Here is a 22,145-nt window from a genome sequence, read left to right on the forward strand (position 1 = left end):
TACTGAGCCAAGTATAAATAGCCGATGGCGATGGTAAAATAACGCCTTTTCTTCTAAGAAACTGGTATGTTGATGGCGATTTATGATATAATAACACGCTGTCTGCTTCTCATCTCCAGAAAGGTTGACGATTTTTGTGATATAATTGCATTACTACAAGAGATCCCGCAAATGTTGGCAATTTGCTAACATCCCTTGGAATAAAACTCTTTAAGACAGATTTGGCAGTCTTTAATTTTCTCTCAGTTTCTACTAATCTTCTTTTTAACATAGCTTGGGATCAATCTTCAAAAGGGTTGTTTCTTTTTCGTGGAGGTGATGACAAATTAGTGATATCGTTCAGCACATTATACTCAGATATAGTAATAATAATAAGTTTATTGCCACATAGCCAATACAGGAGAGAAATAATATATATGTATACATAAATGAATTAATTAATAGTGTATGTTGACAAAAGGTAATTTTCAATAAATATTGGATCTGTACCATTTTGTGAAAAAATGCTTGTCGATGTGGATGGAAGTGTGGATGTAATGCCTGTTAATGTGAATGGTGTGCCATGTGCCATATTTATATATCGGAAACTGAACTGATGGAACTGGAGAAACGTCTTCTGTGCTACTTTGGGTATGCTGATAATAATCGGAACAAATTTCTCTAGAAGAAGGTTTCGTAATAACATTTGTCGTTGTGGATTTATATATACGATATGGGAATAGCTGTGGAGCTTAGCTTTGTCCGTATAAAATCCTCTTATTTGAAATGAGATGCACACAATACACTTCGTTTTAAGCGCTCCGGGCTCAATTGGGCTAACTCTCAATTTTCTGTAAAAGTAATATTATGACAAATTTAATATAACATTTTATCCACAATCACCTTATAATTGAAGTTTTATCCACACTTATGAACCGTATAAAGCACCACTTTATCCACTAGTGGAATAAAGTTATTTTATTCCGCTAGTGGAATAATGAAAAATACAATCTTAAATCAATCACATCCTATTTATTATTTATATTAACATTAACATTTATATTAATAGACATTTGGTATCCTCTTGACTGATTCTTCAAATAGGCCGTGAGCTTACCATATTTTCCTATGTCTATGTTTTTATAGACCTTTATAGCGGCTTTCAGCATCGAATACTTCGACCACATGGATGAAACCTCTTCTTCAAATTTAAGAAATACGATAACAAGACTTCCTCATTTATTGTTATTACCTCTCGTTTTCCTTTCCATTCATTAAACTCAGAAAATACTTTTTCGTAATGTTCCCTGGACTTTGCAGGCAATAATTGGACAGTTGCTTCTTCAGCTTCCTCAAGAATTATCTTCTTGGGAACATAATCACTTTCTTCCATTTTTCACCAACTTTACCTTTACAATCTTTACAACTTTCACACTTTTACAAATATGTTACAAACGGAGTCGATAAACAGCAACAATTCAACACCTCCCATGTTTTTTTAGTTAATTGCAATGATTTTTGAGGTGACAGCCGCTGTCAGAGTAAAATGTCAAATCATTTTTGGTAACATCAGATGAAATTTAGGCGATTCCGATTCTAAATGAATTTCGAATCAGAATATGTGGATAAAACGTTGTATTGCATGCGTGTTTTAGATGCATTTTATTCACGTAAGAATATTTAAAAGCGAGAGCGAAGCTGGAGATATAGCCGCTCCGTACCCTTAACGAGACACCTGTATTGTAGAAAGAGATGAGTTTGGGTTTGAACTTGAAATGTAGGAAACTGTATTGAACTTTTAATAATTAAATTTTTAAAAAATCTTTGAGAAAATGAAAAGTTGAAATTCAACCTTTATTTTGGATATGAAGAAGTGAAACATTTTTGTTGATATCAAAATCATGACTGTGTAATGTCATGTGTCTTCCAAAATTGGAATTATCATTTAATAGATGTTTTCTGATACGTGTTTTGATAGATCTACCTGTTTCACCTATGTAGGTGGCACCACAAGTTTCACATTCTAGTTTATATACACCGTTATTGTCTAACAGACTTATTTTATCTTTAGCATTAAATAGTTTTTTGAAAATAGTATTGTTATTTCAGAAAAATATGTTGATGTTATATTTACGGAAGATACGCTGTATGCTATATGCCATGTTACCTGGGTATGTAATAGCTCTGTATGTTAAAATTTGAAAGTGTTTATGTATTTATGAAAATGATCTATTGTGTTTATGTTGTTGTTATTATCCCAGACAACTAGAATGTCATCTACATACCTACGCCATAATACAATGTTTTTGTTATTGGTGTTGTCGTTATTTAAGACTTTATGTTCTAAATCATTCAAAAATATGTCGGATAATAACACTCCGTGTCGTATTTATAATAAGTGTTATTAAAAGAACAAAAATTTTGTTCAATACATAATTTAAGTAAATTGTAAATATGTTGTGATTCTGTAGAATTAAGTTTGTTACTGAATAGTGTTTTTGTTATAATCAAAGTTTCATTAACAGGTATGTTTGTGTAAAGATTTGTTACATCGAAAGAAAGCAGAGTGAAATTTTGAGGTAATACAGTATTTTGAATAGTGTTAATTAAATCTAATCTGTCATTTACAGTAAATTTAGCTTTAAATTATATAATATTTTTGAGGAATTGTATTAAAAATTTAGAGATTTTGTGAGTACTGGAGTCAATTGATGAAATAATAGGTCTTATTGGATAATTAGTTTTGTGTAATTTAATCAATGAATATATACCAAAGGTGTTTTTGGGTTCATTGGTGTTAGATTAAATGTGGATATGTTTTGTTGAATGAGAAATTCTTGTGCTGATTTAATTATTTAATTAGTTTTAGTATGAAAGGCGGTTGTAGGGTTTTTCTTTATTTCTATGAAATTGTTATCGTTAAAAAATCGTAAGGTATTTGTAATGTATAAAGGTTTGTCTAGAATGACTAAACCTGCATTTTTATCAGCATTAGTGACAATTAACGAATTAAGGTGGCTACACACGTAACTGCAAACTTGACAAGTATGCATGATCAATCTTTTTGTAGAAGTATGCTTTAGCGTTTGTAGGATAATTTCGCACAAACATTTTGCTAGTGCAATCTGCTTAATAATGGATTGAATTTTAATCATGCAAGCTTGCGGAAGCGAAACCGTACGAGTGTACCAAGCACACTGCTTGACAGAAGGTTCATATAAGTTTCTTCGTTCATTCTCAGATAATTGCCAGTCAGGTGGATATATCTTCAACTCACTCAGTAAATTAATATGGGAGTAGGTTTTTCTTTTCAATAACCGCTCTTTACACCATATATCACGTTTCTTCTTCCTCGTTTTCCTCTTATGGACAAAGCAAAAAGCAGCCAGTGAGAGCGCATCGTCCGAGCTTGACATAGTCCAACCGCAAACGCCGCAAACTGGCGCTTGTTCAAGCACACTTATATCCATGGTATAAGACTACAAAGTATAACCGTACGCAGATTGTGATGACATTTAGATGACAATAGCTGGCGCCCTAATTTAAAATTTATAAATTTTAGTAAAATGTAAAGACAATTTGCGATCGTCGTGTTATAATAAAAAGTAAAGAAATAAGTAGTGGGAAAAGTTATTTTTTAATAATTCTTGGAGAAACTGGAAAGTTAGATAATGACTGATTATTTATTATTGTTATGGATACATGAAGTAGATGAATTAATTATTTAACAAATTTTTTTATTTTATTTTTTCTTTTTAATAATAACAATAATAATAAGTTTATTGCCACATAGCTTATACAGGAGAAAAATAATATACCGATTGGTAACTTTAATTTTAGGAGATACACCCAACACGGACGTACGTATAAGTATACGTGTGTGTGTGTATATTCGGTGTCGTTAAGTGGGGGATAAACAAGCGTAGGGGTAATGCACAAATTGAATCGTTCATAGATTGTTGAGAGGCGAAGTTGGTCGCATCGCTTTGCAGTTAACCCTAGCAAAAAAAAACTAAGATGTTGTTTACTGTAGCGGAAAAGGTACAGATTATAAAATGGTTTTATGGTGGCAATTCTGTAGCCCAAATAATTAATTTGTTTCCTGTGGCCTATGAAAACAGATCAATTCCCAGTCGCGGAACAATTTCAAATATTATTAAAAACTTTGAGCGACATGGATGTGTGTCTCCACAGAAACACAAATTACGAAGGGGTAAAAGAGATGAGTTACGTGATACGATGATATGTGCTGATGTTGAACGCAATAAAAATCAGTCAAGCAGACAAGTTGCAGAGACGTTTGCTATCAGCCATGTTGCCGTCCTAAAAACATTAAAGAAACACGGGTACAGGTCGTACAAGGTACAAAAAAGTCAGGAACTCTGCGAGAACGATAATATTACAAGGGCGGAATTTTGCTTTACTATGATTTTTTTACTATGGTTTTTTTTGTTGTTGTCGAAAGATTTATTCACCAATTTTTTTTTTTAAATACTGTTCGATACTTCCTGTTTATTAATTTCTTTTCCTCCTTTAGTTTTTTTGAATAAAGAGAAGTGCATACCATTATTATTTTTTTTTTATTATTAACCCCTCACATTTCACCATTAGTGGAGTCCCTATTATTAAATGGTGTGGCGCCCTTTTTCAACGAACCCAGCCGTCTCCACTGAACTGCAGGCAAAATAGGGACTCAAGGGGGGGAGCTATTTTGGTTCACTCATTATTTAAAATTCATTTTGATTCGTTTTACATTTTTTTTTTAAACGTCACAGACTCATCTAACATGGTGAAAGAAAACCGAGAATTGACAAGAGCAAAACCACTGATAGTGAGCAATGTTGGTTTCTTGATTGATTCGTCAAGAGTAATAGGCGAATTGGCAAAATATGCACCTAACCAATTACAATCAAAGCTATGGGAGGAAGGAGTTTGAATTACGCCAAGAGAACGCATGGTCCTCCAAAACGTTTTTGGTGTTGTGTAAGATAACTTCTGATAAATGTAAGTTTTTTTGGCATTTCTGCATCGGTGGTTACAGAGGTTCCGTAGAACGCGGTAGTTTTCTCTATTAATATTGGAAGCGTTTCGGCGAAGAAGGACCTTAGCTACGTTGCGCTTACGCATAAGATCTCTGATTTCGTTATTGAGCCACGGAGCAGGCAAACGCTTTGTTTTATGCAATTTTGAGGGTGCATGACGATCGTAAAAGTTCTTCAATTCTGTATTAAAAAAATCGAGTTTTGCGTCGATAACTGACATGTAGTATAAAGACAACCAATCGATCGCAGATGCATCAGATACCAAGGTTTCGTAGTTGATTTGGGCGTAGTTACGAGTAGATATGGTGCGACTTGAGTACCGTTGACGTCTGACCTGAAGCGCGCAGTAAATATCGTAGTTAATGGTCTGTCTCTCAAGTACATCCTCCAACTGATCGAAGTAATTTATTTACATCTATTTACATTTAATCTTTTTACATTGTTATTACTTATTACAAGGTTGAGGTTTCTTAGCCGAATATACGTAAAGACTCTTACCATTCGTAAAATTACCTCTTTCGAAAGGTTACTTTTATTTTGGACTCTTTCGGTAATAGTAATAATTTTCCATGGAAGCTGTGAAACTCCTGTTTAACTATTTTGGCAAGATTAATCAAATCCTCCTTTGGATAAAATAATTGTCCCTTTGACAGGGAATGTATCCACGAATATTGTTGTGTGTTGTCGATTGTATACTCCTTATCCTCATATAATGTATATATTTTTTTGCATTTAAAGGCCACATAGCCTGCAATATAGGTAAAGCTTTCATCACTAATTTCATTTGCTTCATCAACTTCATTATCAGCAGTAAATTGTTGGTATTCTTCTAAAAGATCTAAATAATCTTCCGCATCAAATTCTTCAAACGAAGTGAAACTAGATATAAGATTCTGTTCTTCCGTAACCTGTTTTAAATTCGGATTTCTATTAAAGGTTTGAATAAAATCTGTTAAACACTCCTCTGCATTTGTGATGGTAATCAAGGATTCATCTTCGTCCGGTTTAGTATTTTCATATGTTGTAAATACAGCAGACGAGTGTCTGCCCATTACATACCACCTTATTCTATATTGGTATTCTATATTGTCTTTGGAGGTAATCATATAAAAACTAAAGATTTATTGTTCAATATTATAGCTCTTTGAAATGGTAAAAGTGCTGTCCGCTTACCCATTTTAATATTTCTTATTTCTTCGTTAACTTTATTTAAAAGTTAAAAGAATCGTTTGTTGTTCAATGTCCACACCAAAGGCATTACTTTGTCTCGAAAATTTTGTTTTAGTATTGAACAGGTCAAACCAATCATTTATAATTTTAATGATTTTGGCGGTGTATTCCCAATCTACGTCACCCATAAGACCTTTCTCGCCGCACCATCTTAAAGCCTGTGCTACCGTGTGTGACAGTACCTGTGCGGCCAGTTTAACATTTTAGCGGTGCTGGTGAGCAACATCTAAGTGCAAATTAGTAATTTTGGGCGTGAGTTTAATTTCACCGGTTTGGATAGCCAATAATTTTTTAATACATAGTTTCGATGCTACATGAACTCCACATCTTAATCCGCTATCAAATAAATTATTTCTAACCAATTTTATTAAATGTGGCGCATCATGAAAGAAAAAACCTTTAAATTGTTATCCTGAGGATGAGGAAATGAACAAAATTGCTCCTTAAATATCTATGGGCTTTCGGGCTAACACTTCGTAAAGATATAGCTGAAGATATATCTTCCGAAGACCACTTGACGAAGTTTTTTTCCGACTTAATGTATTTTACTTGTCCTGGTGTAAAGAATTTGTTTAATATATTATTAAGGAGATTTATTTCTAAACTCTGTGCTTTTATCTTTTTATTAAGTATAGAAATGTCTATCTTGAGCTTACCATTTTGTTCAGCTTCAGTTAGTTGTTCATCATCTGTATAAATAATCACTTCTTTAGAATTAAGAAAGAATAAAGCTTGTGTTAAAATAACATCATATATCCCAATAAAAAATAAATTTATTACATACTAAATTTAATTTTATTTCATTTTGCAGAGATTATAATGATATTATAACATAAGGTTATTTATAATTTATTATTCCTTCGGTGCGAGGTAACAATATCATTTCGGATTGACATACAATTGGTAGGTCTACATCAGCAGTGATAATTGGATTAGCTGAAAATAAGTTTATAATTATTATTATAATTATATTTTACAAAATAATTATAGCGCCGTTATACCTGCGGCAATACACAATTCCGCTGCTGGTAAATTTTCTGGATATGTTTCAACTGAGGTACAACCTATAAAGTTACCAAATGTAGCCGTCCCTTCACAACTGTAATTGCCGAATATGAAGCGTCAGCAATTAATTGTTATAAATAACTGCGAGTACTTTGATATCGGGGAATTGTAATTCCGACTCCACGAAGTACTCCAATCGTTGCGCGGTGTTCGAGTTACGCTTCCGTATTCATAAAGTCTTATAAATAAATAAAAGTTAAGTAATTAAAACGTTCTTTTAATAAAAAAAACTCTAAATAACAGTTAAATAATACAATTGGCGCAGTCAGTAGGATCCGGTAAACGCGAGTGATTAAATCTTGTATCGTGCCTAATATCGGTCTGACTTACGGAACTTTCAAGTTCTTTATTACCGGATACGAGAAGAAAGAAGAAAAGTAGAACCCGCCGAGGAATTTGGATCCTCTCCAATTGCCGATCGATTTCCGGGACTACTCAAAAGAGAATCAATGACAACAATTTTATTTATTCTTATCGTACTGTAAGTATCTTTATTTCTGCCATTCTTTTATTCCTTTTCATTTTCGCGACTTAAACCTAATACGCTCTGGACAATTTAAACGAGTTACTGGAGGCAATCAACGAAATAGAAATGGCAAGAGAAATATCGAAAGTAGATCAAGATTTGATACCAGTCTTTGACGGAGACAGAATAACTCTGAAGAGTTATATTAATGCCTGCGAATTATTAATTGAAGAGTATTTACCAACAGCACCTGCAAGACCAGAAGAAATTCGCACATCTAAACGACTCTTAATGATTTTTATGGGTAGACTACGTGCCAAAGCACGCGATGCGGTAGATGCAAATAAAACACCCACCATTTGGCCCGAGCTTAAACAAATTCTAATTCATTCATTCGGTGATAAACGATCCGAAGAGGTTCTTGTTTATGATTTGAATAGTTTGGTTCCACAAAAAGAAGACAGTACAGCCAGCTACGCTAATAATATTAAATCAACTCTTTACACTCTTTTTTCTAAGGTTAACTTGGAAGAAAACAATGTAGCGATCCGCAATCTCAAACAGAAGCAACACAACCAGATAGCTCTGAGAATTTATCTATTTGGATTAGACTTGATAAATCCCAACATTGCTTTAGAAGTTAAACTACGACAGCCCACCGATATTGAGAGTGCAGAAGGTTACGCCCTGGAAATTACTAACTATAACACACAGAAACAGCGTTTTCTTTTTAATACAAGGCAGCCAATTACATCGCCAATGCGTACCATTATCAGACCACATCCCATGGTAGCTCTACGTCCAAACTCGATGCAAAAACCTCCCATGGTTATGCCACAACAGTATGGACAGCCAAATAAATTTATTCCACCCGCAATACTGCCACCTCGTCCAATGTTTATCCCAGACAAGAAAACAATCAACCATTTGTGAGAACACCGGCACAATTTCAACAACGACCATTTAGACCAACACCGATGGAAATAGACAATAGTAACAAACGTCCAGCCTCATCTATCAACAGACCAGCTCCAAAGAGACAATGGATGTCAAATAATATTGAGCTTCCATCAGAAACAACCGAAGCCAATATCTATGTCCAATATCCTGATGACGACCAAACGGACGATAACTGTGGTGAACGACATATCGATGAAAACGTCGAATACACAGAAGACGTTGAGACGCAGGATTTTCCCCAGGACACGTCTCAAGAGCAATTAACGTAGCGATTTCGAACAAAGCCTATTCACAAGATCCGTTACTACCCTACGTCGAATTTGAAGGCTTAAGATTTCTTATAGATACGGGACCAGAATGTTCTCTTATCAATTCGAAGTTATATGAAGAAGTTAAATCGGTTTAAGCATGCGATACTCAGGAATTTAATATAAGAACACCTCACGGAGTTGAAAAAACAAGAAGCGCCGTTTACGCACCGCTTCCTAACATCTTTAAATCACCGGAATATCATTTATTTGTATGCTTTGATTTTTTACGTACTTTTGATGGTTTATTTGGTTTCGATTTGTTAACAAAATTAGATAATACAACAATTCCTTACAAAATTGACAATACTCAAACAATTAAACCATACTCGCAGTCATTAATGAGTTTTCAGGCCACTAACATTGAAAATGGCTTAGCTTTGTTTCCTGTAATGAAAGATGATACAGACAACGTAATTATCCCGGAAGCACTCGTCGAAGTAAGAAACCATGAAACGCAAATTTTTGTTACAAACAATTGTGGAAACCCGATCCGTCTGAACCCGACGCCGTAGAAGTGCAACCAATAAGCGAAATTGAAGAAGAAATAAACATCGGTTGTAATTTTATAGAAAAAAACCATTTAGCGTCACTTCAAGAAAAAGGTGTTGAAAAGAATTTGAAATTGGATCATCTAAATTTAGAAGAGAAGAAACAAGGATTATTATCGAAATACAAACATTTATTCCATATAGAGGGACAACAATTAACTTTTGCTCATAAAATAAAACATCATCTTATACAAACTATGGAATTACTACAACAAGTCATCGTGAAAGAAAGCGTTTCGCTTTAGAACGCACCTGTTCATATCGTAACGACCCAAAAAGACGGAAGAATAAAAAACCGAATGGTAGTTGACTTCCGACGACTAAACGAAAGAATGATAGAAGACAAATATCCAATTCCAAACATTGCCGATATATTAGATAAATTGGGCAGGGCAAACTATTTCATCTCTCTCGATTTGGCATCAGGCTGCCACCAAGTCGAAATGGAACCGGAATATAGAGAAAAAACAGCGTTCAGTATCGAACAGGGCCATTTCGAATTTAAAAGAATGCCTTTCGGATTGCAAAACGCCCCGACTACCTTCCAGCGCCTAATGGACGAAGTTTTACGTGGTTTACTAGAAGACAGATGCCTGGTATATCTCGATGATATCGTTATTTACTCTTCATCACTGCAAGAGCTTATACAAAAACGAATTAAAGTCTTCGACCGTTTAAATTCAGCTAATTTAAAAATTAACCTACAAAAATGCGAATTTTTCAAGAAAGAAATTAAATATTTAGTACATATTATAACAGACAAGAGTGTTAAACCGAACCCAGAGAAAATTAGAGGAATCATACAATTCCCCCTACCAAAAACCGAAATCAAAAGTTTTCTCGGACTACTGGGATATTACCGTAAATTTATTAAAGATTTCGCCAAGGTTACCAAGCCGTTTACATCTTGTCTAAAGAAAAACGCTACAATCAATATCGAAGATTCAACATACTTAGCCGCATTCGAACAGTGTAAAGGATTACTTACTAATGATCCTATACTAAGATACCCAGACTTTACCAAAGAATTTATTGTGACAACAGATGCGTCAGATATCGCTCTTGGAGCTGTTCTTTCACAGGGCATAGTTGGAAAAGATCAGCCTATTTGTTACGCGTCTCGAACACTCTCACAGACAGAAAGGAGATACACGACCACGGAGAAAGAACTATTGGCGATAGTTTATGCTGTCAAGCAGTTCAGACCGTATGTGTATGGAAAGAAGTTTACCATCTTCACTGGTCATAGACCGTTAGTGTGGCTTTGATTGTTAAAAGAGCCCAACTCCAAACTAATGCGCTGGAGAATAAAGTTGGAAGCACATTCTAAATTTATATAAAAAGTACATGGCTGGAAATAAAACATTTTATATTTACACGTCTGTCGACGAGCTCTATCAATAAATGTGTGTCGTTTATAATAATGAAATGTCAGATAGAGGACCACGGATAATCAGGTGCCTACGACGAGCGGAAGTTATTTCAGATGAAGCAAAGAAGATCGAAATAGTAATAACGTATCACAAAGGAATGACGAACCATCGTGGGATACAAGAAACTTTAAAACATCTCAAACGGAAGTACTGGTGGTCGAAAATGGAGGAAACAATCACCAAGGTTATTAAAGCCTGTGAAACATATAACAGGGCTAAATACAATCGAAGACCCGATGTACATTATTACCGATAACTGAAACTCCAGACGCCCCATTCGAAAAATTATTTGTTGATACTTTCTCTTTCGCAAACAATAAATATTTAAAAATTGTAGACTCGTTTACACGTTTTGGAGTAAAAAAAGTAAAATTCCAATAGATATTATCGAAGCATTTTTGGACTACTTCAATTACTACGGAATCCAGAGAGAAATTCGTTTCGACAAAGGATCAGAGTTTAACAACCAAGTAGTAAAAGAATTGGCCGTATTACATCGAATCACTTTGCACTTCGGTACGGCAAAGAACCCCGAAAGTCAAGCTAATGTAGAGATATTCCTTTCTACCTTACTAGAACATCTGAGATGCCTTGATGAAGATCTCGGTATAACAAAAAAAAAGAAAATACGATCTGTTACAATTGCATACAATAACACCATCAATAGCACAACAGGAATGACTCCATTTGAAGCACTTTTTGACCATACAAAAACGAAAAATCCACTCGACCTATTTTACGATGCCCCGACGTATCAAGATATTATAGACAAACATAAAAGCCGAATGGCAATTATGTACGAAAGCTTAAAGAAAAAAGACGAGAACAGGAAACTAAAAACTCAAGAAAAGCAATAAGAACAAGTAAGAGTTTCAACATGGAAAATTGGAGAAAAGGTATACGTAGAAAATATAACAAAAAGCAATAACATGGTCAAACCCTACTTTGGGCCATACACCATTATCAAAGTAAATGATAATAGCACAGTAGAAGTTCAAACTAGAAGAGGAGTACAGACATACCATACAAGACATCTTAAACACGGTATTGTTTCAGATGCTCCTGGGCAAGACCCGACGTCCGAATAACAACGCTAATCGGCCCTTTATTTCCATTACATCTGGGAACAGCCAAAAACCAGGTCAGCCAATGGACAACGGTGGTACAATGTGACCTCGAACCACTAGCGATACAAATTGACAAATTAACAAAAGAATATGGCGAACTGATGAAATTTGTGGAAACAACAGAAAACGGTACCGAGCAAACAGCATTCCTGACCCTTATGAGGAATATCAAAGATCTGCTACAACAATTAATCTTTGGAAAACAACAACTCATCCCGACAAGCAGATATCGCAGAGGAGCAATGAACTTCTTGGGTTCAATTATAAAAGCAGTATCTGGTAATTTAGATGCAGAAGATGCTGAGAAATACGACAAAGTGATAACAGAAATAGGATCATATCAACAGGAATTAGCAACAATAATAGAGGCTCAAATCCATCTCTCACAAGGAACTCTTAAAATATTCAAAGATAACATCAGAACTATTCAAGAAAATCAACATGAAGTAGCTCAGCGTATAAATACGATTACACAACATATTAAAGATCAGGGTGATAAACAGGCGCGCTTTAATCTTTTGATGAGAGCACAAACGTCACTACAAGTAGCCGTTAACTCTGCCTTAATAATCGTCGATCATCTAGCAATAGCAAAGACATTCGCTAAACTGCAAACATACCATCCGACGATCATCCCGGCACAGGAACTGTTGGAAGATTTACGTTTCATTCAGTCTTCACTAGTCGAACAACGAGTTCTATTAACTTCGACCGATGATAATTTATACCAAATAGAAAAGACCATAACAGTAAAAGTGTACATGAAGGGCCACATTCTCACCTTCTTGTTACAATTTCCTTTAATTGAAATGACAACCTACCAGTATTATCACTTAATTCCATTACCTATTAAACAACAATCCCATTATCTTATTCTCAACATCCCGCAACCGTACCTAGCAGAAAATAAAGATAAGTACTTTACGACCGTTACCAAATGTAAAGAAGTCCAACGCGAAGAATACCTATGCCAAGCTACAAGTTTAGATACAAGTAAACGACCAACATGCGCTTACGAAATATTGCGACACCTTCCCATATCAATGTGTACTCATAAGAAAACATCTCGACTACACGAAGAAAGTATACATCCCACCGAGTATATACCAAAAGGCTGAAAACAAGGTAACCATGGCAAAAAACCAACAGAGAAAAGATCAGCAAATACGTACCGCTAGCTGAAGAAATTAAGAAGATGTGGAACGTCGAGAGCGTGCGTATCCTGCCTGTGGTAATAGGAGCCACAGGAGAGGTCCTAGTGAAGCTTCACGAGAGCCTCAAGGAGATGGGCCTTGCACCGGAACTCTACAGGCGGATGCAAAAGGCGGTGGTGCTGCAGACGTGTGCTGGGATACGGAGAGTGATGGGGAGTTGATGGTGCGTGGTGTGGGGACGTGTAGTGATGCTGTGAGGGGAAGCGGGTTTTGTTTTTTACAATGTATATTTAATGTTATACTTTACACAAATATTGTATATACTTATCTTCTTATGGGTCGTTATACAAATTATGTAACCAAATTTTAAGTTTGAGAAATAAAGGAAATAATAATAATAATAACAATAATCATAATAAGCTTTATTACAGATTATAAATTACATAAACTAAACGTTGACAACAAAACTATAGTTAGTATGGCGCCATTAAGCTGTGACGTTTAGACGACGATCTGCGCAGAACGGTTGAAAAATCGAATCCTTTCGGTTCTACCTTATATTCTTATACTATGCTTGTATCGTGTGGTGTCGAAGAGAGATTTTACATGCTTATACAAAAAGATTGATCATGCATGATTGTCAAGTTTGCAGTTACGTGGTAGCCACCTTTAGACTTAATTTTATGTTTAATCTTACGTAAGGTGTTTATTTCATCAATTATGGTTGTAGATGTTGTGTTCTTGTTTGTTTCTCTCTCTTTTCTTTTTAGCCAGTCGATAAGGTCTTTTCTCAAGTATTCTTCATCCGTAGTATTATGAGCTGCTATTTCTAGTTCTATTGAAATTTTAGGTAGGCTGTGTTCTTGTGATGTAATGCTGTATTTATGACCTTGTTTATGACCCTTGTTTAGTTATTCCCATTCTTTGTTGGTGAATGTGGTGTTGGATAAGCTAGTGATTCTTGGATGAAAATGGTGTTTTGAGATGTTATTTATTTTAAATTTATTCGATAAATCTGCTTTTTTGTTTCTTAATTTAGTCATCAAAATTTCACTGGATTTTTGTAATATACTTTGGAATTATAAAATTTTTTCAACATGATCTGTCGATCTTATAAATGTTTTTTGAAGAGCTGGATGTAACTTTTAACTTTTAACGAGTAAGTAATTAATATTAAAATAAAGTCCCGGTCCCAGTCATTTTTGTTAACTATTGATTACTTTAAGTTTAGATTAAAACAATATGTCAGTTGTAAAACAAATATTTTTTCACTGTAGATGGCTATAAGGCGAAACTAGTCAAACGAATTATAATATGACGTCCCTTTTCTGGTACGGTCCTAGAAAAGGTGGACTTTGGCGCTTGACGGATTGTTGACGGTTCTTGGGCGCCACTTTATTATTAGAGAGTTAAGGAACTCTTTCGCCTCCAAGTAGCTTTTGGGGTTATAGTCGGAGAATCCAAGTTTTCGGTAAGGGAAAGAAGAAAACAACAAAATTCGGGAAACAAATAACCATAAACTTTATTACCAATAAAAATAATCAAATAGGAGAGCAGTTTATTAATTTTAAACACGGTCAGAAAATGGGGACGGTGGGAATAAATTGAGAAGACTTTGATTTAATAATAAGTTTTTCCTAAGGTGTAAAGGAACGGAGTACTCGAAGAACCTTCCAAGAGTATTAATAATAATAATAGTTTATTGGCATAAAAGAATACTACAATATAAGTAATACATTAAGGCCCGCTTTTACCACCTCTAGTTAAACTGGTCGTTAGTCTAACTATAAGATAACGTTTATCTATTAGTTAACTGCGAAACGACTTTTACCATTTCGATCTAACTAATGTATAGGCTATGTAGTAGTTAACGTAAAAATATAGGGGAATATTATAATGACTGTTGGTGTAAAAGAGGTATTACAGGTTTCTATCTCCTTTGTCCGTCGGTAATGGTCGGTAATTCGTGAGTAATTCTCATAAACCTGTCAGTTTTGTTAGTGGCAATTAACGATCACGAAAAAATAAAAACCGCAAATCAGGCTGAAAAGCGTATTCGGGGGGCAAATTTTAAACCTGAAGAAATAACACTTTTACTTGACTTGGTGGCGGATCATAAAAATGTCCTCGAAAATAAAAATAGGCACGTTAGTACGTGGAAAATAACGTTTGGGTTTTGCAAACAACAAGGAAAAGTAAAAGTACAATCAAAATACTAACTAACCTACCATGTATTTATAAAAAATTGATCTGCTTTATATGGTGTAGTGTCCAATAAAGTTGTCCACGATACCTGTAATGAGTTATTAAAGAAAAGATTAGAGTTAACAACATTAATGTTAGAAAATGAGAAGGAAAGAGATGGAAGTGATAAAATTGAAAAAAGAAGTGGAGATAAAAAAATTAAGAAAAGAAAAAGACAGTTAATCTATTTTTTAAATACTTGTTGACGATATTTAAATAATAATAATGTACATATTTATTGTAAATAACGTTTTTTCTTTATTATTTTTTATAATTATAAAGTTTATTATTATTAATAATTGATAACTACTAATCTTCTATTATTGACCTGAAGCTAATGATTCGCTGATTCCACAAGTCAGCTACACCCAATAACATGTTGCCTGTAGCAAACTCAAAATCTTTAAGTAAGCAACAATCTATTTGAAACAGGGATTACAAAATTTCTAAAAAAAATTAATTATTAATTCATTCTACTGATAAAAACTAAGTGCTATACATATATAATACTTCCTGGTTCGTGGTTTGATGTCATTATCAATTTGTGCTAAAATGTGGTGAAAACACACATTCCTTTGATAATCGAAATCTTTTAATAAATTCATCAGTTTGATGGTGGTCTATTCTGTCTTTTATTACGCGTCCACCTCGAATGGGAAATAGATAATTAATTTTCTCCAAGATTTCTTGCTCATCAATTTCAAACCTTTCGAAATCCATGATTTTTTATTCTATCGGTTTGTAACACTGTTATAACAAGACAATAACACCGTTTTAATCACTATTATGGAGTTTTGACCGAACGTAAGCGTTTATTATGATTTTAGGTTAGATTTATGTTACGCCATCTGGTTAAAAATACCTTCAACCAAGTTTATCAATGAGGTAAATATTTAACCCGACCCCCAAACCGATAATTACGGATAGACCGAAAATAACTATTAGTTAGCGCTATCAACAAAGTAAATATGGTGGTAAAAGCCGATTTTTGCGCTAACCATTAGTTAAAGTTATACAACCACTTTAACTAGAGGTGGTAAAAGTGGGCCTAAAATAACTAAGTATAGAGTTTGCCAAAGGGTATTTCCATCAGTAAGCCAATTTATGACGTCCTGGTCTTCCTGGAAATCCCATACACAAAAAAAAAGAAATATATAAAAAAAACAAAATAAAGTAATAACAAATCAAAATTAAATTCAACCTGAAACAATTATCGTGGCCGACTGGAACCAGAGTGAATCGTTTTTTCGAACAGATTTACAGACGCACCCACAAAACCTAACAGAAAAAGGAAATAAGACATTCTCGAGTATAAAAACTCAAAAAATAATAAATTTTAATATACAATCATTAACGAAGAAAATAGACGCACTTGAGAAATTTCTGAATACAGAAGGAATTGATTATATTAGTTTAACAGAACATTTTCAAAATGCTGAAATACTACATAACGTAAACATAACAAATTATCGTATAGCCGCTTCATTCTGTCGACAGAATAGGACACATGGTGGGGTAGCAATCCTGGTCAGAAGCAACATACACGCCAGGGAATGCCCAGATTTAATACCTATATCATCGGAAGTCAACAAATAAAAATGCAGAAATCACTCGGGACATATTAGCTTCTTTTAACTTTCATCCACTTTTTAACGAACCATCCAGGCTCAACAGTGTCAGGTGCGTCGATAATATATTCATAAATACGAAACTATCTCAGTACGTTGCAAATACTATCAATCTCCATACGTCGGACCATCTTGCGTAGATGCTCGAGTTCACCATAACAGAGCTAAAACACCCTGGAAAAAACAAAACAAAACAAAGAAACTTTGCTCCTTCAAATATTAATCGTTTCAGAGAAAAATTAAGAGAAATGAGTATATTTGTTGACAATCGCATAACAGAGACCGCGCAAAGTCTCTTTTCCATATTTTATACCTTACTCATGGCGAAATTTGACGAGTGTTTCCCTGAAAAATACATATTACAACGCAAAGATAAAAAATATACAATAAACACACCTGAGTTAAACGCATTGAAAAATACTCTTGATGCTATGTATATCGTAGCAAAGGCAGGAGGTAGCCCAGAAGCATACAATATCTATAGGAAATTAAAATATACTTACATAAAAACTGTGACAAGAGAAAAACAAAAAGAAAACTTTATATCAAATTCATCAAATAAATCGAAAGCAATCTGGAATGTCATCAATAGTGAACGCGTTGGTAAGAAATTGGCAGGCGGAGAGGAATCAACACTATCGGAGGAGATGAACACTTTTTTTATAAATTTGAGTAACAAAGCAAAAAATGATCACCATAATACACATCTATACGGTACTTTACTTCAAAACCATAAAATAGATAATAAAGATCATTCTACTTTAAAGAAATAACGCTAATTGAAATCATAGATATTGTGCAATCCCTAAAAAACAAAAACACTAAAGACACCTACCACTTTAGTACCAACTTCCTAAAACAAGTTGTCGATGTGATAGCGTCACCTCTATCCAAGGTTTTAAACAAATGCGTGAATGAAGGATGTTTTCCAAATGAACTAAAAATTGCAAAAATTCTACCAGTACACAAAAAAGGTGATAGCAATCAATGTGACAATTTCAGACCGATATCTATATTACCAGCTTTCTCAAAAATATTTGAGCAAATTATAGCAAATCGTTTGATTGATTACCTAGAAAAATTTAACCTATTAACAACTTGCCAACATGGATACAGATGGAAAAAATCGGTAACAACAGCGATGATTAATGTCATAAATTTGATTACAGAAGCACTTGATAACAAAGAACTAGTGGAAATCAACTTATTAGATCTTACCAAGGCGTTTGATACTGTAAGCCACAACATACTTTTAGACAAGCTGGAATATTATGGCATAAGAGGAGTACAACTAGAACTCCTAAACTCATACCTCTCCGAACGCCAACAATACGTTCAATGGAAAGATAAAAATTCCAAGTTATTAAACATAAAACAAGGTGTGCCCCAAGGATGATTTGCCTGCCACGGTCAATGAAGAAATTGGCTTATATGCGGACGATACATCAATCATTGTAAAAAGTAAAGACAAGCGTGAACTAAAACAGAAGTCTATCAATGCAATGTACGAAGCGCAGTTATGGTTTGAAAGTAATAATCTGCAACTAAATCACAATAAAATAGAAAGCATAATATTCAGCACAAAAGCAGAAAATCGTGTCGGTAAGGTGAGGTTCCTCGGGTTACATCTCGATGGACGGCTGGATTGGCACCATCATATTGAGACCCTATCAAAGAAGTTATCAACAGCGGTTTTCACCATAAGACGTTTGAAAAGCATAGCTACAAACCAAGCCGCCAAAATGTCGTATTTCAACATCTTCTAGTCCATAGAAAGTAGTCCATAGTCAACTGAGTTCCATAGATTATTTAAAATACAAAAGTCAGCAATTAGGGCTCTCTGTAATCTGCGGCGGCGTGATAGCTGTAAGGAGTATTTCATTAGAGAAGAAGTACTTACCCTACCAAGTATATACATACATACGATGTTAATGTACGTGTACGATAATAGGAATACTTTCCAAACACTCGGCGAATCACATAGTTATGCAACTAGATCTTGCTATCAACTTGCTACACCATATCACCGACTCTCAAGAACACAACAATCGATGGACTATTGGGATCCAAAATTTTTCAACATAGTTCCACCCTCCATTGCGGCAATGTCAAGAAGTAAATTCAATATAATTATAAAAAAACACTTAATTGAAAGTGCATTTTACACTTTTGAGGAATTTATTAGGGAGGCAGTGAATGAAATTGATAAGAATTAACATTGATAATACATTTTTTTGTTTTTCTTGTTTGTGGACATTTTGTTGTGAATTTGTTGTTACAGTAAATAAAGACATTTGTATGATATGTGTGCATTTTTCAATAAACCCCAATTATCTCCCAAACTATAAATGTTAGGTATAGGACATATGGGATATAAAAGATGTAAAATGAGACACCGAAGACGACAAAGTAGTAAAGTATGGGGGGTGCCATTTAAAAAATTGATGTTATGGTACTTCCAAGTTTCAGAAAGTTAACGTGCCATAGAAAAGTGACCAAACGTTCTATACAGCCGTACTCGGCACCAAAACAGACTCCATCATGTTGCTTAAGCATGTTCTGAATCCTAAATTGATATGCCAAAAATCGAGTGTTCTCTGATTTTTTGAACAAATGTCTGCTGGAGTAGATTTTTCTAGAAAAATTCGAATAATTCGAGAACGGCCGAATCAAATTGCAAAAAGTAAATTTATTCATAAACCTTGAAGACAGACAAATCCAAATAGCTAAAAATATACAAGGTGTTCCATTTAAAAAATAAAGTAGGTGGCGACTTCCGGTATAACCGGAAGTGCTAGAAATCTGAAAATATTTTAGTCGAAGAGAACGCAATTGATAATACTTAAAACTAAATTTTCAAATTTTTATTTTGGGCAGAACACCGTATAGTTCTAATGGACGGTCGTCGTGGATGACCCTGTATATTGTAAAAGTACAGTACTAGGGTTTTGTAACATTCCGTATGTATGATCTGTGTTTTTGGCCTTAAAATACATAAAAAGTTTTGCACTTTCTAAAACTTCTTCACTCAAGAGCGATACTTTGCATGAATCGCAATTATGTTTTCCAAAGGCCTTTTTTATAAGGTAACCACATACATACGTAAACGCATTTTGTGCTGGTAAATCCTGATTACGATAGTCTGTATCAATATTAAAGAAGGGACTTCATCAATCTGAGTCACCTTATCTCCCGTCTGTATATCAGTAAGTTTCAGCAAAAATTTACTGAAACCATCAGCGCAATTTTCGCTTCCCTTGTGAAAATAAGATTTGCAAAAAATCTTCTTGAAACCCCGTTCAAATTGGATGGCGGTTGGATTAATATTATTGCCCCCTTGCTGTCGAATACGCCCAAAAAAATTTTCTAGGTAATCTTGATTTAAATTTCTTGCAGTTAGTAGTTTATTAACCTTTAATAAATCCCATAATTTCTTCACGCCATTTATGGTTATCAACCACGATGTTAAAAATTTGATTGAATTGTTGATTACTTTATCATCTTTAGACGTTATCCTAATACTGGCAACAAAATCATTCATTATATTTAAATACTTTAGGTCGTCTTCGTTAAAGTTTCTTGAATTTAACACATCGAATAATTTGTTGAATTTATCTATTACTTCAATGGTTCCGATTGCTTCTGCTGAAATAATACCTAGAACCATGTACGTTTCCAAGCCACTAGCCACGGTGTCGCTAATTATTTGTGCAGCATATTTGACCTTCATTTTTTCAAAATTGGAAGGATTTATGTGCGCGTTAGTTAATTTGGGCGCCAGTCGGTTTCTCTGTTCGCAATCTTTTTTATAAAATTCTTCTATGAATGTCCACGATGTTTTCTTATTATGAAAATTAAAGTGACTTTTCAACAACTTATTTCTTGTGGCCTTCAATAAATGTGGGGTGTTAAATATATATATATTACAATTTCTCCATCCACATCAAAAAATGGTTTTTCTGGCGATACCCCTAATAAATTTTTTAATTGAACAAAATTAACGCCCACATCAGTTACAATAGCTTTCACATTAATGTTGACAGTTTTAAGTTTTTTAATGCATTCTACCAATGCGGTTTTCAATGGAACAGCATTAAATTGCGTTACCAAGAAGTACCCTACAGGTAATTTCCAGCTGCTGTGCAGACCTGTTACCATTATTACACTGACATTATTAGCTGGAATGTAATTTTTATTCTCTCCATCGTCTATAAAACCTATAATTTCATCTCTGGCGATGTAGTAATACAAATTTCTTTTTATTGACATCTCGTCAATGCAAATAATAGCTGTTTTATTTTCATCGCTCATTGTACGTATCTTCAATTCCAGCGCTGTCCACATGTCCTCATTTTTCAATCCCGGTAAAAATTTAATTTTTTCCGTCATACGGCATAAACTTCGCGGCGTTGGTAAATAAAACAATGTCATTAAAAAACGATAGCACTGTGGTCCCAAAAAATATAACTGCAGTGCAAATTCTTTGTAGGCAGCGGGATATCGCCGTCCTTTACCTTTCGATGTGCATATACGTAATTGCACTTTGATAAACGAGGCGAGGTTCGCAGGGAATAAAGTATCGCAATTTCGTTCGAATTCGTCAATACTTAATTTTCCCCTTGTTGGCCCTTATTGGTCAACTAGTCTCCTGGCCTTTAACTTGTCTTTGCGGGCATCACTCAACGCAGCCCGTAACCTCTGCTTCCGTGGCGTATTGTAGGACAAGAATTTGTGCGTCTGTGTAGCTGTTTAAAAAAGATAAGAGTTGTTACTTTGGAAAGTAAAAGAGTGTTTAAAAAGTAATGTGCCATAATTAAAATATATTATACAGTTTGAAAGATCGATGTCGAAATTTTAATAGTTTTTTTTATGACTAAAACAAAAACAAAACAAAAAATTTGTTTCTTTTACTTCCACATACAATTAGCATAGGATTTGAATCCGAAAGCCAGGCATAC

The 22,145-nt window shown here is 34.4% G+C and overlaps 1 protein-coding gene across 1 annotated transcript in view; it reads left to right on the forward strand.

Annotated features, from left to right (window-relative positions):
* LOC139431901 (ras-related and estrogen-regulated growth inhibitor-like) overlaps positions 1 to 22,145 on the forward strand; it is an 82,441-nt gene that overhangs the window by 35,075 nt on the left and 25,221 nt on the right. The gene's annotated exons all lie outside the window — the stretch shown is intronic.

Source organism: Onthophagus taurus, chromosome 11 (assembly GCF_036711975.1).
Source record: "Onthophagus taurus isolate NC chromosome 11, IU_Otau_3.0, whole genome shotgun sequence".
Classification (NCBI taxonomy): Eukaryota; Metazoa; Arthropoda; class Insecta; order Coleoptera; family Scarabaeidae; genus Onthophagus; species Onthophagus taurus.